The 26,621-nt window shown below is 38.4% G+C and overlaps 1 protein-coding gene across 5 annotated transcripts in view; it reads left to right on the forward strand.

Annotated features, from left to right (window-relative positions):
- The window catches only part of LOC118629517 (spermatid perinuclear RNA binding protein), a 197,766-nt gene that overhangs the window by 14,138 nt on the left and 157,007 nt on the right, over positions 1-26,621 (forward strand). For 3 of the 5 annotated variants that reach the window (XM_036260844.1, XM_036260845.1, XM_036260839.1), the window contains exon 1: positions 5,202-5,220. The exons of 1 other annotated variant lie outside the window; for it this stretch is intronic. The gene's annotated coding sequence lies outside the window, so the exon portion shown is untranslated. Of the gene's footprint in view, positions 1-5,195; positions 5,221-26,621 lie in introns of those variants that run through there. One more of the 5 variants, XM_036260841.1, reaches the window with a different exon arrangement.

Genomic DNA, 26,621 nt, shown 5'->3' on the forward strand with positions numbered 1-26,621 from the left:
ATCACTGTTGAGGTCACTTTAATCATGCCACACACCCCTTTCTCCCATTAGGATTTAGAGGCACATTGGAGGAGGACATACCTTCTAATTAATGGTAGTTAAGGTGTTCATTGCCAAAACATTTCTTTTTTTTTTTTTCAATTTTTATTACTTTATTTTGTTACAGATGTTTCTCCTTCCCCCCCTCTAGTACCCCGCCCCCTGCATTGTTGTCTATGTCCATTGGTTATGCATACATGCATATAAGTTCTTTGGTTTATTTCATCCCTCCCCCCACCTCCTGTGTTGGTTTGCCTGTTGTCAAAAACATTTGTTTAACAACCTGCACTTAACAAAATGCCAGAAGATATCAGAGGATTTAGTTTCTATTCCAGACAAGTTCAAGAACAGATTAAGGTTCTTTTCTTTTTTTAAAATATGTTTTTATTGATTTTTAGAGAGAGAGGGAGGGAGAGGGAGAGAGAAACATTTATGTGAGAGAGAGACATGGATCAGTTGTCTGTCTCCGGCACACCCCCTGCCAGGGATTGAGTCTACAATCTGGGCATGTGCCCTTACCAGGAATCGAACTGGCAACCTTTTGGTGCACAAGATGACACCCAACCGACTGAGCCACACTGGCCAGGGCAGATTAAGGTTCTTTTAGATTTACATCCTTTTTAGAACCTTGCAGCAGAAGTTTTTTACCTGAAGGTTATTTATAGGACAAAATTATTTGCAAAGTGTTGATTAATGTATACATTTTTATTATAGGATTATGCATATTTGTTTTTACACTTAATGTATTTTTAAAAAGTATGTTTTTATTGATTTCAGAGAAGAAGGGAGAGAGAGATAGAAACATCAATGAGAGAAACATCGATCGACTGCCTCCTGCACGACCCCATTGGGGATCTGGCCTGCAACCTAGGCCTGGGATGGGAATGGAACCAGTGACCTGGTGCATGAGACGACACTCAGCCAACTGAGCCACACCGGCTGGTCACTTAATGCATTTTTATTTTATTTTAATTTTTTTTAATCTTAAAAAAATTTTTTTTAAATGTTTTTATTGATATTTTTAGACAGAGAGATAGAAACATTGATGTGAGAGAGAAACACTGATTAGCTGCATCTACACACCCTCTACTGGGGATCGAGTGTGAAATCCTGGCATGTGCTCTGACCAGAGTCAAACCTGGACCTCTCAGTCCACGGGACAATGCTCAATCCACTGAGCCACACCAGCTGGGCACTTAATGCATTTTTAATAGATGAATAAAAGACATTGAGTTTTATTAGTTAAGAACTTACAGTTCACCAGCTTGGTTCAGAATGAATGGTGACCTTGAGCTTATCTATCATACTAGTCATCTTTGAATTAAGCCTTTTCCTTTGTGCTTAGCTCATACATAATGTTGGTGAATGATTTTGGCACTGATATTATAGGGTCTGTTTCTGTTTTCCAGTAAATAGGAGTCAGTAGGAGCCAGTTACCCTGAAACAAAAATTTCCAGTTTAGGATAATTTATATTTTCAGCTCACTGGAAGTGTGGTGGCTTTTAGTTTAGCAGATATTGTAGTTATTATTTTTTTTAATCTATGCAATTTTATTTCCATGTAAATTGGTTTGCCAAAGATATAAAGTATAACATCTTAAACTTGTGAGAATCCTGTGACATTCTTTTAGCCCTGCTTAGGTCTTTGACAGATGTAGAACTTAAGATATATCTAGTAGTTAAAGGATTTGCTCAAAATCACACATCCAACTAGTGGCAGAGTTGGGATGAGAAATGGATTTCTTTACCTCTGAGTTTGGGGCTCCTTCTACCATGTTGAGCTGCTTTTTTAGAAATGTGGACCAGAAAACCTCCAATACACTTAGTTTAACTGGTTACATTGCTGGCACCTCATGATGTTCAATAAGAACAATTAGGGTATTTTTTCCTCATTATTTCTTAAAATTAATTTTTTTAGATTAACCATTTTATTTATTTATTTAATCCTCACCCGAGGATAGTTTTCCATTGATTTTCAGATAGAATGAGGGCAGAGGAGGTGGAGTTAGGAGGAGGAGGAGGAGAGAGAGAAACATTGATGTGAGAGAGACACATTGTTTAGTTGCCTCCTGCACAACCCCATCCAGGGCCAGGGATTGAATCACAACCAAGGTATGTACCCTTTCCTGGAATTAAACCCATGACTCTCTGGTCTGAGGGCCGATGCTCTAACCAGGGCTAGATTAACTATTTTAAACTGAATAATTTAATGGCATTTTTAGTACAATCACAATATTGACCAACCATGACTCTGCCTAGTTCCATTACTATCACTCCAAAGTAAAACCTTTGACCCATTAAGCAGTTTGAAAAATTTTAAGCAATTAAAATAAAAATTGTTACTGTGACAAGGTCAACAATAGCAGGTTTGTTTTATAGGTCACTCACCTCTGATTTGCCAGTGAATAATAGAATCCTCTTTATTATTATTTAGTAGTAGATGTATTACTTTATAAACAGTGGCAGTGTTACAAAAGAAAGTGTCAGGTACATAATGATTAACAGTACTAATAACAGATGTGCCTTATGCAAATTATCTCTAATCTTCACATTAGCCTTTCTGAATGGTTGCAGTATTTCAGATAAGAAAACTATGCCTCGTTCAATAAGTTCAGAGTCACTTAACTGGTAAATTGTGCACCTGGGGTTTGAATCCATGTCTGTCTGGTTCCAGAAATTGGGTGTTCTCTTCACTAAATCTGGGATTTTAGGCATTGTCTTAGGACAGTGTGTAAGGGAAGAGGAGTTATATGTCGGTCCTGGTAGTACCTGCAGTAGTAGCTACTCTCTCCTGACCAGTTACGTATGATGGGTATTCTATAGGGGAAAAGCAAAATAGGAAATACCCTTTGGAAGCTTTGGAACTCTAATGGAGATAAATGCAAACGAAGAAATTTCAGAAGTAGCTTCTGAAATTTGTTCTTACAAATTCTCAGTTTTTTTCTTCCCATTTACTTTTAGTGAATTGTTATTTGATTTGCTTTTAAAAGCATACATCGATTTGCTTGAGTAGTTAATGATTAGTCTTAACAGCACTCGACCTTGGTTGAATTCCCTTTTTTTTTTAAATCCTCACCTGAGGACATTTTTGCATTTATCTTTAGATAGAGCAGGAGGGAGAGAGGGAGGAAGAGAGAGAGAGGAAGAGAGGAAGAGAGAGAAACATCGACATGAGAGAGACATATTGATTGGCTGCCACCCACATGACCCCAAACGGGGCCGGGGACAAACTGCAATTGAGGTACGTGCCCTTAGCGGGGACTGAAACCGGGACTCTCAGGTCCGTGGGCCAATGCTGTAACCGCTGAGCCAAACTGGCCAGGGTGATTAAATTCCCTTTTTTTTTTTTAATCCTCACCCGAGGACATTTTTCCATTTTTGTTCAGATAGAGCGGGAGGGAGAGAGAGAGAGAGAAAAACATCGACGTGAAAGGGACACATCGAGTAGCTGCTTCCTGCACGACCCCAACCAGGGACGGGGACAAACTGCAACCGAGGTACGTGCCCCTAGTGGGAACCGAACCCGGGTCTCTCTGGACTTTGGGCTGATGCTCTAACTGCCGAGCCAAACTGGCCAGGGTGGTTGAATTCCTATTTTGAGATACTTTTAAAAAGTGGTGGCTCACTGCCAATGAAGAATAACTCAAATTGTGCTGTTTTGAAGGATTTTATAATTACACGTTGCCCTTATTAAAAAACAAACTCATTTTAGCTATTTTAAAGTTTGAAAGAACTTTTAGTGGGCCAGTTTTCCATTATTTCTTTGAAAGTAGCTAGAAATCACCTCATAAACCTGTCATTTTTCTACTGTGCTTTGAATGACACCTCTTTCTCTTCTGAGTAATAGCACTGGAGTAATTTGCTTCAGTATGCTGGGGTTGGGGTAAAAAAATGGTGTCACGTAAAAGACACCTTCCTGGCTACTTTGGACAAAAGAGATCTTTTTAGGTTTTGTGAGCATAATGGGAATATAAGCTATAGCAATAGCAGCCATCTTGTATGTTCTGAGTTTAAGTGTATTGATAGCTATCCAAATAAATAATAGATTTTTCACTGTGACCTTGTGACTTTTACTAATATCTAAATAGTAGGTACTTCCATAAAATGGATTTCAAGCTTTTAAAAACTTTTGTTTAAAATGTCCTTGTAACTTGTTTCAAATATTACACATTATTTTTCTGTTTGACCTAGGGATGAGGTTTCATTCTCTCTAGAACCAGCAAAAATGTGATATGAAGAGTACAGGCTTAGGTGTTGGTCATATTTGTTTCAAATATTTTCTCTGCCACTTATTAGCTGTAAGACCTTTCAACTTTTTTTTAAAAACATGTTTTTATTGACTTTTTTTTTTTTTTAGAGAGAGAGGGAGGGGGGAGAGAGAGAGAAAAAAACATTGATGTGAGAGAGAAACATCGATTGGCTGCCTTCTGCACGCCCCTACTGGAGATTGAGCCCACAACCCAGGCATGTGCCCTGACTGGGAATTGAACTGGTACCTCTCAGGCCATGGGATGATGCTCAATCCACTGAGCCACATGGGCCGGGCAGTCAATACATTTCTTCTTGGATTTGTATGTGTATGCTCTAAAGTGCCATGTGTCAGTTTTCATGATTTCCTGCAGCTTGTCCTTTTCTCAGAAATGCTTGGCAGATATCTCCATTGATTATTGTATAATTTACCTTAAGGAGTAGATGGTGCTTCCTATACAAACTAATGATGAGGCATTTGTTCCCCATAGCAATCCTTCAGTTAGGTGTTTCTATGTTGCATGCTAGCAGAATCTTTCCACCTTCAGAGATGTCTGCTAGCTGAATGCCCAAGCTTATGTCAAAGAAGGAAGCTCTGGTTGCCTGGGATCAAGGAAGTACACAATGCCTTCTTATTGTTTATAGTATGTTTTATGATGATTGTTGATACTAAAGCATGAAAAGCTATATCCTAGTTTGTTAATTTTACTCATTACTTCCCCATTACATGTATCATTTCACTTGTTTGGTTCAGAAAAGTATACAAAAGGCCTTTTAAGATTGTAGGTAGGGTTGAGATTGTGATGAATCATAATTCAAGAATATCAGCTGTGGATGGGACTTTGGTGGAGATCAGCTACACTGATCCTATCTCTCATTTTATAGATGAGAAAACCGGCTGAAAGAAGTTGTGACTTGCTCAAGGACACAGATGGTACGTGACAGGTCTGATTTCCAGTCTAGTGTTGTGAAGGTAGCCTGATGGAGTGGAGAGAGCACTGGACTTTGGAGTCACATAGACCTGATTTTGAGTCCTGATTCCACCATTTATTAACTGTATGACCTTTAGCAAGTACATCTGAGTTTCTTGCTGTTATACTTTGTTTGCAGGGTTGTGAGGATTATGAGATAATATAGGAAAGCACAGTGCCCGACATGCTGTGAGCTCAATAAGTGCTGTCTGTTATGTTGTACTGTTTTTTTTTTTTGATTACTTAAAACAGGTCGTATGGCTAAGTGATTATTCTTTATGAAATGGGAATCAATGAGAATGGTTGATATTTTTGCCAAATCCTTTCACTGAAAACTCTAAGTAGTTTGTTCATTATAGGAGAACTGCTTACTGCAAAAAGAGTGCAAAACATTTGTCAAGAGCTTAGTGAATACTGCTCCAACTTGTACAGTGTTGACATGGGTCTTTCCTGGGAAATTTCTGTGTTCTTTAAGTGAAATGGACCTAGTATGCGGAACACCAAAATCAACCTACATTTAGTTAGGCCAGTAGTTCTCAAACTTTTTTTTTTTTTTTCAATTTATCTTTATTGTGGAATGTATTACAGATGTTCCTCATTTTCCCCCATTGACCCCCCTCCTCCCCACTCCTGCCCCACCCTCCTGCCTTTCCCTACACTGTTGTCTGTGTCCATTGGTTATGCATATAATGCATATAAGTTCTTGGTTTATTTCTTCCCAACCCCCCAACCCCCCTTCCCTATGAGGTTTGTCAGTCTAGCAACCAATCTGTACTTCTTAATCCCTTCACCTTTTTCATCCATTCCCCCAACACCCCTCCCATTTGGCAATCAACAAAATGTTCTCTGTATCTATGAGAATGCTTCTGTTCTGCCTGTTTATTTTGTTTGTAGATTCGATTGTCGATAGATACGTATTCATTGCCATTTTGTTTGTTCATATTTTTTATCTTTTTCTTCAAGAAGACCCTTCAACATTTCATATAATAATGGTTTGGTGGTGATGAACTCCTTTAGCTTTTTCTTGTCTGGGAAACTCTTTATATGGCCATCTAAATGACAGCTTTGCAGGATAGAGTAATCTTGGTTGTAGGTTCTTGCTTTTCATCACTCTGAATATTTCTTGCCATTCCCTTCTGGCCTGCAGAGTTTTTCTTGAGAAATCAGCTGACAGTCATATGGGAACTCCCTTGTAGGTAATGAACTGCTTTTCTCTTGCTACTTTTAAGAGTCTGTCTTTGTCTTGAACCTTTTGCATTTTGATGATGATGTGTCTTGGGGTTCATCTTGTTTGGGACGCTCTGTGCTTCCTGGACTTGTATGTCTGTTTCCTTCACCAAGTTAGGGAAGTTTTCTGCCATTATTGTTTCAAATAGGTTTTCGATTTCTTGTTCTCTCTCTTCTTCTGGCAACCCCAAGATGCGAATGTTGGCACGCTTGAGGTTGTCCCAGAGGCTCCTTACACTATCCTCATTTTTTTTGGATTCTTTTTTCTTTTTGCTGTTCTGATTGGGTGTTTTTTGCTTCCTTATATTCCAAATCGATGGTTTGCTTCTTGACTTTACTATTGAATCTGTAAATTATTCTTTTTAAAAAAATAAATTTTTTTTTCCTTTATTGATTTTAGAGAGAGAGGAAGTGTGAGGGAGAGAGAGATGGAAACATCAATGAGAGAGAACATTGATTGGCCTCCTCCTGCATGCCCCCCATTGGGGATCAGGCCCACAACCTGGGCATTTGTCCTGACCAAGAATCGAACCGGCGACCTCTTGGTGCATGGGTTGATGCTCAACTACTGAGCCACACTGGCCGGACTATGTAAATTATTATTTATTTCAGTTGGTACCTCCTTAATTTCTTTTTTTGTTTTTGTTTTTATCCTCACCCGAGGACATTTTTCCATTTTTTGTTCAGGTAGAGTGGGAGAAAGAGAGAGGAATAGAGAGAGAGAGAGAAACATCGATGTGAAAGGAACACATCAAGTGGCTGCCACCCACACAACCGACCAGGGCCGGGGATAAACTGCAACCGAGGTACGTGCCCCTAGCGGGAACCGAACCCGGGTCTCTCAGGACCGCAGGCCGACGCTCTAACCGCTGAACCAAACCAGCCAGGGCGGTACCTCCTTAATTTCTGACTGGTCCTTTTTTAAGCTCTTGAGGCCCTTACTAAGTTCGCTGAGGTTCTCACTAAGTTCACTGAGCATCCTTATAAGCAGTGTTTTGATCTCAGCATCTGTTAGGTTGCTTATCTCCATTTCGCTTAGTTCTTTTCCTGGAGTTCTGTTCTGTTCTTTCATTTGGGACCTATTTCTTTGTCTCCTCATTTTGACTGTCTCCCTGTGTTTGTTTCTGTGTATTACTTAACGAGAGGTATGGGGCTAGCTGAGACCAGATGCTGCTTGTTTGAAGGAATTTAGGAAAACCTGAAGCAAGATCCAAGACAGGCCAATCTTGGGTGGGCCTGAAAGTTGGGTGGGGTAAGGCCTTAGGGAATCACCAGGGTGGGGCAGACAGTGTGAGCCAAGTTGCTGGAGTCCCAGATATGGTGGCTGTCTGCTGCCCCAGGGAAGGGCTCACCAAAGGAACAAAGGCCTGTGGTAGCAAGGTCTGTCCAGGTGAAAGCCCCCTCTCCAGCCCTCATTCCAATGTCAAACAGCTCAGTTCTTCCCTGTATGTCTCTGGTGCCCCTCAAGCTACTTCCCCTCTCAGCTTACAGGGAGCAAGTCCGAGTAAGTCCGTGTGCGGGCCCTTTAAGAGGAGCTGCCTGGGGCTCCAGAAGCCTCAGCCTCCCTGAGCTTCAGTTCCCCCTGGTTTTACAGCCAGAAGTTATGGGGACTTCTCTTCCTGGTACTGGAACCCTGAGTGGGATGCCTGGTGTGGGACGGGGACCCCTCAGTTCTCAGGACCTTCCCAGCCGAGGTGTCCTCCTGATTTTAATTTTCCACATGTGAGTGTGGGGCCAGCCCCTCCGCCTCCGCCCCTGCCCCTCCTACCGGTCTCGATGTGGCGGTCTCGATGTGGCGGCTTCTTTAATTTTGTGGTTGTAGGACTTCCATTCAGCTTGATTTCAGGTGACTTTGAATGATGGTTATTCTGTAGTTTAGTTGTGACTTTGATGTGATTGTGGGAGGACACAATACTGCGTTTACCTACGCCACCATCTTGACCGGAAGTCCGGTTCTCAAACTTTTAAACTCAGGACTCCTTTACACTCTTTTTTTAAATTTATTTTTTTATCCTCACCCGAAGACCTTCCTCCATTTTCTTGTTCAGATAGAGTGGGAGGGAGAGAGAGGAAGAGAGAGAGAGAGAGAGAAACATCGAAGTGAAAGGGACACACCGAGTGGTTGCCACTTGCATAACAACCAGGGCCAGGGACAAACTGCAACCGAGGTACATGCCCTTAGCGGGAACCGAATCTCTCCGGACCACAGGCCAACGCTCTAACCGCTGAGCCAAACTGGCCAGGGAAGGACTCCTTTACACTTTAAAAATCATGGAGGACCCCAAAGATCTCTTATTTATGTGAATTATATCTGTTGATATTTATATTAGAAATTATATCTGATAAAAGTATATATTTTACTGTAATTCATTTAAAAATAACTTGTATATTAACACAGATTGAATACATAAAAATATATAAAGATTTTAGGTTTTTAAATTTTTGTTTCAAATTGCAAAAGTAATACATGTAAATTGAAATAATGTAGAATCCAAATAAAAAAATGAATTTATTTCATTTTTTTCATATATACATGTTAATCTCTGCAGTCAAGACTAGCATGTATTTTTCCAGAACTCTTTATTATGCAGTTAAAATATTCTCTCTCGCTTATTACAAATGTTGTTTGGTGACTTTAAAAATTAAAAATTGGCCCTGGCCAGTTTGGCTCAGCAGTTGGTGCTTCGGTCTGCGGACCACAGAGTCCTTGGTTTGGTTCCCGCTAAGGGGCATGTACAAAAAAAAATTTAAATTAAAAATTGTATATATTTAAGGTGTACAACATGCTGTTTTGATATAAACATACCTAGTAAAATGATTACTACAGCTAAGCTAATTAACATATCAATATCTCATATAGTACTTTTTTTGTGTATGTGTGGAAAGAGCACATGAAATCTACTCAACAAATTTTCTAGTGTTCAGTACAGTATTATTATATTAGTCATCATGCTTTACAGTAGATCTCTAGACTTATTTATCCTATATAACTACAACTTTGTAACCTTTGACCAATATCTGTCTAGTTCCTTCACTTCTCCAAAATGATTTCTTTTTAATGAAAAATAGCTGTTTTCCAAAACAAAAAAATTTAGAAGAGTGGGCATTGCTTTACATTTTCGCAAATCTCATTAATATGTAGCTTAATAGAAGACAGCTGGGTTTCTGAAAGCTACTTCTGCATTTAGTCTCTTGTGGTATGTTCTGGTTGAAGTATATAAAGAAAATTTGGCTTTACACACATTTGAAGTTGGAAAAGAGGAGGAGTATTTTAATAGCCTTTTCACATTATTGTGGGTATTTTTCTTTGATACTATACCACAACTTGACAAATGGTAATTTCTTAATGGAATCTGAAACCAGATTAGTAAACTTTTTCTATTCTGTTACATTAAAATCCACTGGTTTGTTACATTTTGAATTAATCTTTTATGCATACATGAATAACATCATGCGTTGGTCATTTGGAAAATGTTGATTCACTGAATTATGTAGAGCTTCCAAATGTGACACATTTCATTACATAATACTCCACACATTATGTATTCTCTGGAAAATTCTATACTTGTGAGGGAATGAGAATTAAAAAGGCATATAATGTCTAAGTACTATTGTGAAAAGACCTCCAGGAGTCCAGAGAACTGTGGAGTTAGACAAATGGGTAAACTGAAGGTAGTGACCAGGTTTGCAAACTGCAGCTTTAATAATGTATAATCTGGAAATTATAATGGATGGATTGTTGTACAAGCCTAAATCTTAGAGACAGTCTTATTCCTTGAATAAAAAGTGGCCTAATTTTGAACATCAATGAACTGGTCATTGAATATCAGTGCTTTTTATATATATGAGACATTGTATTAAGGTGCTACTAAAGATATACATTAGGAAAAAAGATTCTCTTCAGTAGTTTGTAGACTGGCTGGAGAGTTAAAACTTTCATGAAAAAGTAACTAATGCAGTGTTCTCGGTAACACATGTGACATATAGTGCTGGGTAGAATGAGTTTTAAATGGGTGAAATGAGAAAAGTGAGACCTGGAATGGTAAATTGTTCAACCTACTTACTAGCTAAGAAGTTGTTGCTGGGATTTGTCTCCAGAGTGTCTTATTTTACCTTTCCATTTGGGCAGTACATTAAAGGAAATATTTTTTTGATTGTAGTGAGGATTTTGCCATTTTGTCAAAGATAGCCTTTTGTGTGTGGATTGTGGATGTGGATTGGGTCATGGTTATTCTCCCCCCCTTTTAAAATATATATTTTTTCTTTATTGATATTAGAGAGAGGAAGGGAGAGGGAGAGATAGATAGAAACATCTATGAGAGAGAACATTGACTGGCTGCCTTCTGCATGCCCCTCCCCCACTGGGGATCAGGCCCATAACCTGGACATGTGCCCTGACCAGGAATTGAAATGGTGACCTCTTGGTGCATGGGTCGATGCTCAACCACTGAGCCACAGCGGCCAGGCTATTCTCCCCTTTTAAATGTATTTATTGGTATTTGGATTCCAAAGCTTGTTTTTTATTATTGTTATTGTGGCATTTAATATACTTAATTCTTTGATGAAATTATGGTAAAATAGTAATGAATTAAAAATTTCCAGATCTTTTTTTCCAAGGTGAGATTTTACTATATTGGTGAGGAATAGTTTGTGGGCTTTTACAGCTTGTTTTAGGTCAAGAATTGACTTACCTTTACTGTCTAATACATCACTCTTTGATTAAATAATATGGTTATAATCTTTTGAAAGAGTATTGTGGCTTGTGAAGCTTGTTTAAGGAAAAAAATTCATTTGTACTGGCAGTCGGCCAATATTTTATAAGCTACAATTTTCTTTTGAATAGCTGGTGGTTTGTAGCTCCATAATTTGTGGTTCTTCTGAACTTGTAAAAAGATTACACATATTTAAAAATGACCTTATCACTTTAATGTTTAAAGCAACATAAAACTTTTGTGTTACGTTATAGTGTTCTTGTTTTTTTTACTTAATTTTCCTGGGCTTAGACTCTATTTTAAATTAACATTTTGTACAGTGTGATCACCCACCCCTCCCCCAAACATACCTAAAACCAAAAACTATTTTGGTAATGTAACAGGCACAGCTAAAGGCAAAGGAAATGTGAATCTCTCTTCATCAGTCAATCTGCCAAATCCTTGCAGTGTCCATGCCATTCTATTCCTTAACCACTGCTGCCTGGATATGTTGAATTATGTGGTATGTGGGTTTGTTTGGGTGTGTTTAGTGTTCCCGAAAGACATTTAGTTTTAAATCGGTTTCTTATGCTGCCACTGCGGCTTTTTCACATGCAGGTGGAAAAGAGCATTTATTTGAAATGCTTTATGTTCTTGTTCTCATGGTTTGTGTATAGGTAGTTAAATTAGTAGAAGTCATGAGATTGTTTTAAATCCTTTCTTTTGATTTTAGGTTAAATCTTAAATGGAATATGGTAATCATTTTGCTTGAAAGATTTTATAAAGCCAGATTAATAGTTCCATTTTTATATTTATAGAAGTTTTACAGATAAAAATGAACCTAACATTCAACTTCAATAATAATCCATCTATATAATTTTGTCACTTTAAGAATGTTACATAAATGGAATCATACAGTATGGAAACTTTTAAAATTGGCCTTCTTCACTTAGCATAATTCCTCTGAGATCCATCCAAGTTGTTGCATGTATCAGTATTTTGTTCTTCTTGCCCAGCCAGTGTGGTTCTGGATTGAGTGTTCATCCCATAGTCTGAGAAGTCCTGGTTTGATTCCCTGTCAGGGCACATGCCCAGGTTGTGGGCTTGATCCCCAGTATGGGGCATGCAGGAGGCAGCTGATTCATGTTTCTCTTCTCACATTGATGTTTCTATCTCTCTCTCTCTCTCTAAAAAATAAAAACATATTTAAAAAAAAAGTTCTTTATAACTGAGTAATATTCCAGTATTCCATGGCAGGTAGGTTAAGTGACTGTTTCTTTAATCATCAGTTTGGATTGTTTCCAGGTTTTAGCTGTCAGCAATAAAACTGGTGTAAACATTCATATATATAGTCTTTTATGTTATAAATTTTCATTTCTATGGGATTAATACCCAAGAGGGCATCTGTTGGGTTATATGGTAAATGCATTTTTAGTTTTGAAAGACAACTACTGTACTTTTTCAGAGAGGCTGTAGCATTTTACATTCATACTAGCAATGCATGAGTGGTTCAGTTTCTCCTCATCTTTACCAGCATTTGATATTACCATTGTTATTTTAAGAAAAATTAATAGACTATTACTTGGAGCAGTTTTAGGTTTACAGAATAGATATTACAGAGTTCAGATCAGATAATACAGAGTTCCCATATATACCTTTCTCCTTTGCTGGTTTCCTCTTTTTTTAATCCTCACCGGAGGACATTTTTGCATTTATCTTCAGATAGAGTGGGAGGAGGAGAGGGGAAGAGAAAGAGAAACATCGGTGTGAGAGAGACATTGACTGGCTGCCACCCACACGACCCCAACCGGGGCTGGGGACAATCTGCATTCGAGGTACATACCCTTAGTGGGAACTGAATTGGGGTCTCTCTGGTCTGTGGGCTGACGCTCTAACCGCTGAGCCAAACCGGCCAGGACTCTGGTTTCCTCTTTTATTAGCATCTTATATTAGTATGGTACATTTGTTAAAAATGTTGGACCTGTATTGATACATTATTAGCTAAAATCTATAGTTTACATTAGGTTTCAGTCTGTGTTTTGATGAATGTGTATGTATCTACCATTATGGTGTACGTAATAGTTTTACTACCATAAAAAATCTCTTGTAATCCACCTATTTGTCCCTCCCCAACCTCCAGCTCTTTGCCACCATTGATCTTCTTCCATGACATTTCTAGAACATCATATGTAGCCTTTTCAGGTTGGCTTCTTTCACTTAGCAATATGCAATTAAAGTTTCTCCATGTCTTTTGGTGTTTGTTTTTTTTTTTTTCCTGTCTTTTTTTTTTTTTTTTTAATGAATTTTTATTTATTTTTTTGTTACAGATATTTTACCTTTTTACCCCATTGGCACCCCCCACCCTACCCCCCCTCCACCCTGTCCCCGGCTTAGTTGTTCATGTCCATTGGTCATGCATACATGCATGTAAGTTCTGTGGTTTATCTCTTCACACCCCCCCACCCCCCATCCCCTCTTCTGAGGGATGTCAGTCTGTGCCCTACTTCCATGTGTCTGGGTCTACTATATTCCTCAGACTGTTATGTTCATTATATTCCGTATATAAGTGAGATCATGTGGTATTTGTCTTTTTCTGCTTGGCTTCTTTCACTTAGGATAGTACTTTCCAGGTCCCTCCATGTCGTCTCAAAGGATAAGAGATCTTTCTTTCTTACCGCTGCATAGTACTCCATTGTGTATATGTACCACAGCTTTTTTATCCATTCGTCTACTGGTGGACACTTGGGCTGTTCCCAGATCTTAGCTATTGTAAATAGTGCTACTATGAACATGGGGGTACATATATTCTTCCTGATTGGTGTTTCAGGCTTCTTAGGGTATATTCCCAGCAGTGGGATCACTGGGTCAAATGGAAGTTCAATTTTTAATTTTTTGAGGAAACACCATATTGTTTTCCATAGCGGCTGCACCAGTCTGCATTCCCACCAGCAATGTACCTATTAGAGTCCCCTTTTCTCCACACCCTCGCCAACACTTGTTGTTTGATGATTTGTTGATGGCGGCCATTCTGACAGGTGTGAGGTGATACCTCATTGTTGTTTTAATTTGCATCTCTCTGATGATTAGTGATGTTGAGCATTTCTTCATATGTCTCTTGGCCATTTGTATGTCCTGTTTGGAGAGGTGTCTATTCAGCTCCTCTGCCCATTTTTTAATTGGGTTCTTTGTCTTCCTTTTGTGGAGTTGTATGAACACTCTATATATATTAGAAATTAACCCCTTATCTGATACATCATTGGCAATGATGTTCTCCCATACAGTGGGTTGTCTTTCCATTTTGATGATTGTATCTTTTGCTGTGCAGAAGCTTTTTAGTTTGATGTAGTCCCATGTGTTCATTTTCTCCTTTACTTCTGTTGCCTTAGGTGATGTATCAGTGAAAATTCTGCTCCGTATGATGTCCGAAATTTTGTTGCCTACATTTTCTTCTAGAATTTTTATGGATTCACGGGTCACATTTAAGTCTTTTATCCATTTTGAGTTTATTTTTGTGTATGGTGTAAGTTGATGGTCTAGTTTCATTTTTTTGCATGTAGCTGTCCAATTTTCCCAACACCATTTATTAAAGAGGCTGTCATTACTCCACTGTATGCTCTTGCCGCCTTTGTCAAATATTAATTGAGCGTATTGCCTTGGGTCCATTTCTGGGTTTTCAGTTCTGTTCCACTGGTCTATATGCCTGTTCTTGTGCCAGTACCAGGCTGTTTTGGTTACAGTCGCTTTGTAGTATAACCTGATATCTGGTATTGTGATCCCACCTACTTTGTTCTTCTTTTTCAAGATTGCTGTGGCTATTCGGGGTCTTTTTTGGTTCCATATGAACTTTTGAAGTATTTGTTCTAGTTCTATGAAATATGTCGTTGGTATTTTGATGGGGATTGCATTGAATCTATAGATTGCTTTGGGTAGTATGGACATTTTAATGATGTTAATTCTTCCAATCCATGAACAGGGTATGTGCTTCCACTTTTTTATATCTTCCTCTATTTCTTTTTTCAATGACCTGTAGTTTTCTGCAAATAGGTCCTTTACTTCTTTGGTTAAGTTTATTCCTAGGTATTGTAATTTTTTTGGCGCGATGGTAAATGGTAAATGGGATTGTTTTTTCAGTTTCTCTTTCTGTGAGTTCATCATTGATGTACAAGAATGCCGTCGATTTCTTGACGTTAATTTTGTATCCTGCTACTTTGCCAAATTCATTTATTAAGTCTAATAGATTTTTGATGGAGTCTTTAGGGTTTTCTATGTACAATATCATGTCATCTGCAAATAATGACAGTTTCACTTCCTCCTTTCCAATTTGGATCTCTTTTATTTTTTCTTCATGTCTGATTGCTGTGGCTAAGACTTCCAGTACAATGTTAAATAAGAGTGGCGAAAGTGGACATCCCTGTCTTGTTCCTGTTCTTAATGGAAATGTTTTTAGTTTCTGTCCATTGAGTATGATGTTGGCTGTATGTCTTTCATATATGGCCTTTATTATGTCGAGATATGATCCCTCTATTCCTACATTGCTGAGCGTTTTTATCAGAAATGGATGCTGGATTTTGTCAAATGCTTTTTCAGCATCTATTGATATGATCATGTGGTTTTTATTCTTCATTTTGTTGATGTGGTGTATCACGTTTATTGATTTGTGAATATTGTACCAGCCTTGCATCCCTGGAATGAATCCCACTTGGTCATGGTGAATAATTTTTTTGATGTATTTCTGGATCCGATTTGCTAATATTTTGTTCAGGATTTTGGCATCTATGTTCATCAGGGATATTGGCCTGTAGTTTTCTTTCTTCGTAGTGTCTTTTTCTGGTTTTGGAATTAGAATTATGCTGGCCTCATAGAACGTGTTTGGAAGTCTTCCTTCTTCTTGAATTTTTTGAAATAGTTTGAGGAGAATGGGTGTTAGTTCTTTTTTGAATGTTCGGTAAAACTCCCCTGTGAAACCATCTGGGCCTGGGCTTTTGTTTGCTGGGAGAGTCTTGATTACCTCTTCAATTTCCTTAGTTGTTATTGGTCTGTTCAAGTTTTCTATCTCTTCCGGGAATAGTTTTGGGAGACTGTGTGTTTCTAGAAATTTGTCCATTTCGCTTAGGTTGTCGAATTTGTTGCCATATAGTTGTTCATAGTAGTTGTTAACGATCTTTTGTATTTCCGTGGTGTTGGTTTTTACTTCTCCTCTTTCATTTCTGATTTTGTGTATTTGGGTTCTCTCTCTTTGTTTCTTGGTGAGTCTAGCTAAGGGTCCATCAATCTTGTTTATCTTTTCGAAAAACCAGCTCTTTGTTTCATTGATCCTTTGAATTGTTTTTTTGGTCTCTATGTCATTTATTTCTGCTCTGATCTTTACTATTTCCTTCCTTCTACTTGCTCTGGGGTTTTCTTTTTGTTTGCTTTCTAATTCTTTAAGTTGTGAGGTTAGACAGTCAATTAGAAATTTTTCTTGTTTTTTGAGGTAGGCCTGTAGTGCTATGAACTTCCCTCTCAGAACTGCTTTTGCTGCATCCCATAGATTTTGTGTTGTTGTGTCTTCATTTTCATTGGTTTCCAAGAAGTTTTTAATTTCTTCCTTGATCTCGTCGGTGACCCATTCATTGTTTAATAACATGCTATTTAGCCTCCATGTGTTGAAATGTCTTTGCATGTTCTTGTTGCAATTGATTTCTAGTTTCATGCCATTGTGATCTGAGAAGATGCTTGATATGATTTAAATCTTCTTGAACTTGTAGAGATTTAGTTTGTGTCCTATCATGTGGTCTATCTTTGAGAATGTCCCATGTGCACTTGAGAAGAATGTGTATTCTGTAGTTTTGGGGTGTAATCCTCTGTAGATATCTATTAAATCCATTTGGTCTAGTGCTTCATTTAGAGTCTCTGTTTCCTTGCTAATTTTTTGCCTAGAGGATCTATCCAGTGCTGTCAACGGGGTGTTGAAGTCCCCTGCTATGATTGTATTGTTGTCGATTTCTCCTTGGAAGTCCTCCAGAAGATTTTTAATATATTTTGGTGCTCCTATATTGGGTGCATATATGTTTATCAAGGTTATATCTTCCTGTTGGATAGATCCTTTCAATGTTATGTAGTGGCCGTCTTTGTCTCTAGTTATGGTCTTCATTTTGAAATCTATTTTATCAGATATGAGAATTGCTACCCCAGCTTTTTTTTGCTTTCCATTTGCTTGGAAAATTTTTTTCTATCCCTTCACTTTCAACCTATGTGAGTCTTTTGTTGAGAGGTGGGTCTCTTGTAAACAACATATAGATGAGTCATGCTTTCTTATCCAATCAGCTACTCTGTGTCTCTTTATGGGAGCATTCAATCCATTAACGTTTAAGGTGATTATTGATATGTACTTATTTATTGCCATTTTTGTTTAGTGTGGTTCTATTTTTCTTCCCATTTCTACTGCTAATTACAGCAGTCCTTTTAACATTTCTTGCAGTGCTGGTTTGGTGCTAATGTATTCCCTTAGCCTTTTTTTGTCTGGGAAGCTCTTTATTTGATCTTCTATTTTGAATGATAGCCTTGCTGGGTAGAGTAGTCTTGGATTCAGATTCTTGTTTTTCATGACTTTGATTACTTCATGCCATTCTCTTCTGGCCTGTAGTGTTTCTTGTGAGAAGTCAGCTGAGAGCCTTATGGGGTTCCCTTTGTAGGTAACCTGTTGCTTATCTCTTGCTGCTTTTAGGATTCTCTCTTTGTGTTTAATTTGTGGCATTTTAATTACTATGTGTCTTGGTGTGGGCCTGTTTGGGTTCTTCTTACTTGGGACTCTCTGTGCTTCTTGAACTTGAATGCCTTCTTCCTTCACCAAATTAGGGAAGTTTTCTCTCACTATGTTTTTGAATATATTCTCTATCCCTTGCTCATTTTCTTCTTCTTCGGGGACTCCTATGATGCGAATATTATTACGTTTCCAGTTGTCCCATAGTTCTCTTAAGCTGTCTTCCTGTTTTTTAATAGTTTTTTCCTTTTGTTTTTCTGATTGGTTGATTTTTTCTACCCTGTCTTCTAATTCACTGATCCAGTCCTCAGCTTCCCCTGCTCTGCTTTTTAAACCTTCCAATGTGTTTTTCATTTCTGATATGTCATTTTTTATCTCTTCTTGTTGGTTTTTAATTTCCAATTGGCTTATTTTCAGTGTCTCTATGTCCTTACTCATGCTGTTCAGCTTCCTCAAGATCATGGCTCTGAGTTCTAGCTCTGTTAACATGCCTAATTGCTCCACATTGATCTCATCTTCTGTGGAGGTGTCTTGCTCTTTCATTTGGCTTCTGCTTCTGTGTTTCACCATTTTGGCTATCACTGTGGGCTTTGGAGCCTGTCAAGTTCTCCCTGTGGGTGTTGGTGTTCTGCTGTTTGTGGCTCCCTCTCCTGTGTTTAGATGAGCGAGGGAGGACCCAAGTTGAATACCACTGTCAAGTCTTACTTTCCAGGTTAAAGTTGCCAGCCCAGGAAATGTACTGTTATCCTCTAGCTTTTTGCCTGGAGGCTAGCAGTCTAGGTTACTTGATGAGTTTTGCGTTGTCAGTTGATTGAAAAACTCCCTCTGGTGCTCAGCCAAGGGGCTTTCACGAGGGTGGGGCAGATGCTGGTTGTTAGTGAGCCTCAATTAGCACTTCAATGGCCCACAGGGTGGGTTTGGATCTCCGAGGGAGGGGCTGCTGCCTCTCCCCAGAGCCCTGGGAAGGAGCAATGTGGCCACAGTCCTGAGTGGCTGCACTCAGCCAAAGCTCTGAGCGCCCTCCAAACCCCGAGTGTCCCGACTCAGTTCCAGTCCAGTCCGCCCTCCCTCTGCCGGAGCCCAAGGTGAGTGGCTGTGGCTGTTTCAGCCTCTGTCCTAGCTGCGCTATGGAGCCGCCTGGGAGTGTAACCCGTGGGCGCTGCTCCCAGCTAAGGCTGCTGCCGACCGTGGGCTCCCAGCCCCGTCTTGCGCCTTCGCAAGCCTACCGGGATCGAGTCGGTGTCCCTCGTTGTATGGTCCTTGCAAGCTGCTTTTCTGTTGGTTTTTCCCGTCGATTTGTCTGTGTTGTAGTTGTAATTCCAACTGTTGGTTCTGGGAGACGGTCTGTGTAGCTCCGTTCACTCCGCCGCCATTTTTCGGTCCCCCTCTTTTGGTGGTTTGATAGTGCATTTTTATTTATTTTTTTAAACTTTTTCCTCCTTTTTTTTAATTGATTTTAGAGAGAGAGGAAGTGAGAGGGAGAGAGCGAGAGATGGAAACATTGATGAGAGAACATCAGTTGGCTGCCTCCTGCATGCCTTCCACTGGGGATCAGGCCCACAGCCTGGGCATGTGACCTGACTGGGAATTGAACCGGCAACCTCTTGGTTTGTGAGTTGACACTCAACCACTGAGCCACACCTGCCAGACTGATAGAGCATTTTTAAAATTGCTGAATAATATTTCACTATATAGATGTCTCACAGTTTATTTATTCTATTGAAAGACTTCTTGGTTGATTCCAGTTTTTGGAAATTATGAATAAAGCTGTTATAAACATCTGTGTACAGGTGTTTGTGTGGATTTACATTTTCTACTCATTTGGGTAAATACCTACAAGCACAATTCCTGGATTGTATGTTTAGCTTTGTAAGAAACTGTCAAGTGGTTTTCCTCAAGGGCTTATGCTATTTTGCATTTCCACCAACAATGAATTATTTTGTATTTTAGCCATTCAGATAAATGTTTAGTGATACCTCATTGTGCTTTTGTATTTTTGTGATGGCTAATGATATTGAACATCTTTTCATGTGCTTATTTGCCATCTATATATCCTTTTCAATGAAATTTTTGTCCACATCTTTTGCCCATTTTCTAATTGGATTGCTTATTTTTTTTATTATTGGGTATGTGGTTTGCAAACATTTCTTCCTATCTTTAACTTGTCTTTTTATCTTCTTAACTGGGTCTTTCATAGAAAAGTTTTTAATTTTGATGAGGTACAATTTATTAGGTTTTTCTTTTTTGGATCTTGCTTTTGGTGTCAGATCTAAGAACTCTTGATTTATTAGTGTCCTAAAGATTTTCTCCTGATATATTTCCCTAAAAGTTTTTATAGTTTTGCCCTGGCTGGTTTGGCTCAGCGGTTAGAGTGTCGGCCTGCGGTCCAGAGAGACCTGGGTTCGGTTCCCGCTAAGGACACGTACCTCGGTTGCAGTTTGTCCCTGGCCCTGGTTGGGTCCTGCAGGAGGCAGCCACTCGATGTGTCCCTTTCACATCAATGTTTACCCCCCCACACACCTCTATTGGAACAAAAGATGGAAAAATGTCCTCAGATGAGGATTAAAAAAATAGTTTTTATAGTTTTACATTTAAGTCTGTGATCTCCTTTGAAATAGTTTTCTTGTATAAAGTATGAGGTTTAGATCAGAGATCTTTATTTTGGGCCTGTGGCTGTTTAGTTCCTCCAACATCATTTACTTAAAAGGCTATCCTTCCTCCATTGAATTGCTTTTGCACCTTTGTCAAAACTCAGTGGGCATGTTTGTGTGGGTCTACTTCTGGATTCTGTATTTTGTTTCATTGACCTATGTATCTATCCTGCCAATACCACACAATCTTGATTACTGTAGCTACACAAGAAGTCTTTAAATTGGGTGGAATGATTCCTCCCTTTTCTTTTTTCAAAATTGTGTTAGCAATTCTAGGTGTTGATAGGAATGTTAGAACAAATTGATAAAACAAATTGGGGAGAATTGACAGCTTTACCATGGTACATCTCTACCATTGGATTTTAATAGCTTGGAATGAGACTAGAGAGAAGTAGTTTTGTAGAGAAAGTACTCAAAGTACTTAAATTGGAGAGACATTTGTTTATAACTAGCAAAATGTCAACTTTAACCCCCCCCCCCCTTAGTAGAGCAATGGAAATAGAAGCAATTGTTCATTTTTTCATAAATGTATTCATTTAATATCCTATGAGTTTCTTTTGTGAGCCAGGCACTATTTTAGTCCCTGGAATGCATTGGTAAATAAGACAGGCAATGTCCCTACTATCATTGACCTTATGTTTCTGTGTGGAAAAAGTAAATAGTCAAATATATCAGTTAAGTGGTATGGAGAGAATTAAAATAGGTGGATATTAAAATAGGAGAGTGATAGTCCTGTCTGGTGTGGCTCAGTTGGTTGAGCATTGTCTCGTGCACTGAAAGGTTGCCGGTTCAGTTCTTGATCAGGGCACATGTCCAGGTGCAGACTCAATCCCGGTGGGGATGTATGCAGGAGGCAGCCAATCGATGTTTCTCTCTCACGTCAATATTGTTCTATCTCTCTCCCTTCTTTACTTTCTAAAAATTAATAAAAATATATTTTCTAAAAAAAGATGCCGTTATTTAAAAATAAATAGAGTGATGGAGTGGCTACTTGATTGAGATCTTACTTGTGTTAGATCTGTATGTTAAGAAAGAGTCTTAGGAAGAAAAGGGGAGAAGACTGTTCCAGTCAGAGAAAATAGTGAGTGCAGTGGTACAGTGCAAGGAAACAAGAGGTATGTGGAGGAAGGAAAAGGAGGACCCAGTGATGGGAGTGTAATGAGAGGGAGGGAGGAAAGGATAGATAGATGAAGAGATAGATATAGATAAGTACAGAGGAATTCCATGAGTAGGTGGGAGGTCAGATCAGCTGGGACTTCACTTCATAAACCAGGGTGAGGAGTATGATTTTTATTCTTAGGATGATGAGAAGCCATGGGAAGATTTTGAATAGGACAGTGAAAAGGTTTGATGTTTTAAATGATAGCTCAGTTGTTGTATGGAGAAAGGATTGTACATATGGGTCAGAATAAAAGAGGAAGATGAATTAGGAGGCTATTTCAGTTCAGGTGAAAGACAATGCTAAGAGAATTCAGGATATATTTTAGAGGTAGAGTTAATATGATATGTTGACAATCTGTATGTCAGGGCTGAATTTTTTCCTTTTAGAGCTTGGGTGGATGGTTATTGATGTTCAGTGAAATGGGTAAGACTTTGGAAAGGAGTAGGTTTTGGGGAAACAGTTTATAGTTCTGTTTTGATCATTTGTTTTCATTGATGGCAGTCACTAATTGGATAGACAATCTGGGGTCCAGGTAGAGAACAGGGTTGTAGATATAGTATGGTGATGTGGTATATAAACATTATTTAGAGTCATGAAACTGGGATAGGCCACTTAGTAGAAAGTGTGATGAAAAACAAGGGGGCCTAGGACAGAGTCTTGGAGCACTGGAGTTTTATGAGGTCTGGAAGAAGTAGAGGCAGAGACAGAAAAGACAGAAGGTTTAGCCGTTAGTGCCTGTTTCTTTTTAGTTTGTCCCCTTGAATTCATGAACTTGATAATACTAAAGAAAATGCAGTAACCCTAGATTTCATTTGGTGTGGTGGGCAAGCAATACTTAGAATTTTTGTATGTGAAACTGTGTAATGGTTTCATTCAATGGGGTAAAAAAGGAGAAACATCTGTAACAAAAATATAAATAAATAAATAAATAAATAAATAAATAAATAAATAAATAAATAAGAAAATTGATTATACAGTCAAACCTTGCTCTCAAACATCTTCCATCTTGAACAGTTCTGTTCTTGACCAAGTTGTTCGTAGAAAAAAGTCTCAGTTGTCCAGCAAAACTCCAATTCTCGACCCAGTAACACTTTCATATGCTGGTACCTGTGTGATCAGTCACACATCTCTCAAGTGACAAAGGAGAGAGTGCATGAATGAGTCCGTGTACCACTAAGCCTTGCGTTAATATCTCAATTGTGCTGTGAATATTTTCTTTCATCTTTTGCTTTTGTTGAGGCTTATTATTATTAAATACATACAGTAAATCACCATGGATCATAAGAAGGTTAGTGATAGCAGCAAACTGAAAAAGAAAATTGTGAGAACAATGATAGAGCTTAGACACATACTGTATATGAGAAAGGTTAAAATAGAATCATTTGGGGGTCTGGAATAGATTCCATAATTCAATTTACATTATTTTTAATGGGCAAAATGATTTGGTTTTCGAACAGATCACTTCTTGAACAGCCTTCTGGAATGAATTATGTTTTAGAACTGAGATTCCACTGAATTTAAAGCAATTGAGTACTCTGGGTCTAGCTAGCATAATGCTAAAATTAGAGAGGATGACAAAAGAAGTTTAAAAAAATAGACCTTGCTCTCCTTGAACTTTGGTAAAAAGAGAAGTAAAAAATAATAAAGCGTAAGCTATGGCAGTTGGAGAGGATTTCTTGAAGGAGTTGGGTCTTGAAGAATAGGTAGGGCTTTAAGCAGAGGAGAAGAGCTAGTCCAGGTAGTAGAATAAGGTATGGTGGAAAGAAAATCAGCTTTTCAGTGTGAAGAGCTGGTTTGAATGTGGGCTCTATCACTTAATAGCTTTGTGACATTTCAGGACTGCCGTGAAGATGAAGACTGAATTGCTTCAATTAATGTACTAGTTCTCGTGTTGGGTGGCTGGTTCACAGATATTCTTTTTTTTTTAAACTTGCTTCATAAATTCTTGTCCATAGTGCCTCGCTCAGTGTGAGGCATTCAGTAAATTGTAGGTGATAATTATTATTACTTTGCTCCAGCTGTAAGAATAACATAGCAAAAGGAGATGGCAATGCCTGCCCTGCAGGAATTTTGCTTTCAGTGATTAGTCCTACTCAAATGAATACAAAGAATTCTGTGCCCTAGTGCCTAAATTTATAGTACAGGTACAAATAAAGAAGTTGGAGAAGTCATCTTTGTTGGGCCTCATTGTGACAATGAAGGTAAATGTGGCCCAGGAATGAGAGGTAAGATTTGGATAGGCAGGTAGGGCAGGTTAGGCATTCTGTACTCAGAGAACTTTTATTTTTTGTTTTATTTTATTTTATGTATTGTTAATTTTAGTGGTAGCAAAGCATAAACATTACTGCCACTACTGGGGAAACACTTAAAGATTCTTATTCTGAACTTGAATAATGTTATAATTGGATTTATCTTTTTTCCCATACAATTTATTGAAATTGTACCTGCTCTGCAGATAGCATTATAATATAGGATTTATTTTTGGGGTGTCTTTTTAAAAAATATGAAATTATTTTTATGATATACCTAGGGTTAATGTCCGTTATGGGTTTTCTCTTTTATGTGTACAAATATCAAAGCTCTCTCTTTTTTATTTTATTTTATTGTTTATTTTTTAATCCTCACCCAAGGACATTTTTCCATTTTTGGTTCAGATAGAGTGGGAGGGAGAGAGAGGAAGAGAGAGAGAGAAACATTGACCTGAAAGGAACACATCGAGTGGCTGCCACGCGCACGACCAACCAGGGCCGGGGACAAACCGCAACCAAGGCATGCGCCCCTAGCGGGAACTGAACCTGGGCCTCTCTGGACCTCAGGCTGATGCTCTAACCACTGAGCAACGGCCAGGGCTTCCCTCTATTTTATGTTATAAGATTTATTGTTATAAAGGCAGAGTAATTTTCTGAAATGTTCTTGGTTAGTCTCCCTTCACATCTTTAGATTATTTGGATCGCAACTGTTTATAAATTCGTGTGCATATGTGGGATTCTAGTATGACTTTTTGTTTTGAAAAACAATGCCATAAGAGTTCCTGTACAGCCTGTGCTGAAATTGGGTTGTCTTAGTACAATGCACTCTTTTTTCTTCTCTTGGTCACTGTAATGGTTTGTAAATAGCCAGACCCTAGGTCATGCTGCTTTTCTGCAGCTGTCTTCCTTGGTTACTGGAAGTTAGATGCTTTTCATTTTCCTTTAAGGGAATCTGATTTAATTGCATATCTACTAGAATACTTTGCACCACCAGCTAAGTGGTTCAAAGCATTCTAGTAGCCTTCCTTATTTATACAGCTCAATGAAATAGTGCAGTATTAGGATGAATTTTATAATTTTAATAGTAAAAGTTAACATTTACCGAGTGCTCTTGTGCCATGCACTCTGCTAAGTAGCTTTAAAACATGGATTTTTCCATTTAAATGTCACAACAACTCAGTGAGTTGAGTACTGCTTTTATTTCTACTTGTGAGACGGAGGTTAATTTCCTATTCCAAGATTACACACTTAGAAAGTGGCGGAGCAGGGATTTGAACTCAAGCAGTCTGATTTTAGGACCTGTTTTCTTACTCACTATGCTTTACAGTCTCCTCAAATAATGTCTTTCTGAGAAACTGTCATTTTGGAGCTTTTATCTTTTATGTGTTACCTTGTGTGAGAGCACTGGAAGCTATTAAGTTCCTGTTAGGGATTTTATAGATGTTCTCATCACCTTGTGTGGGGTTGGCCATTGTATTAATTAATTAACCCTGCCTGTTGAATTAGAGCCCTGAAATACATTGGCTAAAACCCCCAAATACAGTACGTAATACTCTAGAGCTGGTGTGGCTTAGTTTTATATAGGCATTTAGCGACCTCAAGCCCTTGCGGATACATCAGGAAATAAGGTGCCATTCTTTAGTATTTTGAGTATTTCATCAGTGTTGAAATGTTCTTCATAGAGTGCATTTTTAGCAGCAGAATTTTGGGTAAAACTGATTTAGGATTGGAAGCTGTGGACTGTGGCAGAATGTTAAATATTTGTACAGATGGATTATTAATCAGAAAGTAAAGTGGAGACTTTTACACATCCCCATTTTAATATAACAAAGGCAGCAAGCTCATTCTGATTGACTTATTTATATATTTTCTTGAAACCCTATCTTGTTGGGCACTCTATTCCTAAATTATTTCAGAAGAGATGACTATAGTACAGCTGAATTTTAGTAGATAGAAGTAGTATGGTTTAAATTTATGTTCAGTATAGCAAACTAGCCTTCCAACATTCCTTACAGCTTTAGTTTTGCCATGAAAGGGACACAAAGAAATACCATTCTGTTTGTATCTGGTTTGTGATCTATATATAGTTCACTGGGATAACAGTGTGTTTCCCTGAAGTTGTACCTTAAGTGATCCAGTCTTTTCTTAGCGTTTCCATTGTATGACAGGATAGCAGTAGAAATATAGTGTCTTCATGATAAATTCACTAAAGCCTAATTGAGGTCTTTAGAAAACACAGACTAGCATTCTTTGAATGCCTTTGTAGGAATAAATACAGTTATGCATATCTTCTGTAATGCATTATTTTAGCATATACGCTCAGAATTAAAAAATAGACTGAATTAGGGAAAAAAAAGGTTTATACTCCAACTTCTGCACCTTTGTTACTCACTTTTTGAAAGAGTATTTGTAAAGTTTTGGCCTCTACCACAAAGAGATGCAGACCAGTGTCCTGCTAAAATTCTGTTTATGCCTCTTTATTTGCTTAAAACAATGGGACGGAACTTTCAGCTCATTTTAATGAAGTTCAGTTACAGTGAACTATAAGATACGTCATTTGAACCTTGGACATAATGTGATTCTTGTATTCAAGACTACAGAGGAGGATGGAAAGAGCACTGGGCCTTTTCAGTCATGAGTCC

This window comes from Molossus molossus, unplaced genomic scaffold (assembly GCF_014108415.1).
Source record: "Molossus molossus isolate mMolMol1 unplaced genomic scaffold, mMolMol1.p scaffold_m16_p_14, whole genome shotgun sequence".
Taxonomy (NCBI): Eukaryota; Metazoa; Chordata; class Mammalia; order Chiroptera; family Molossidae; genus Molossus; species Molossus molossus.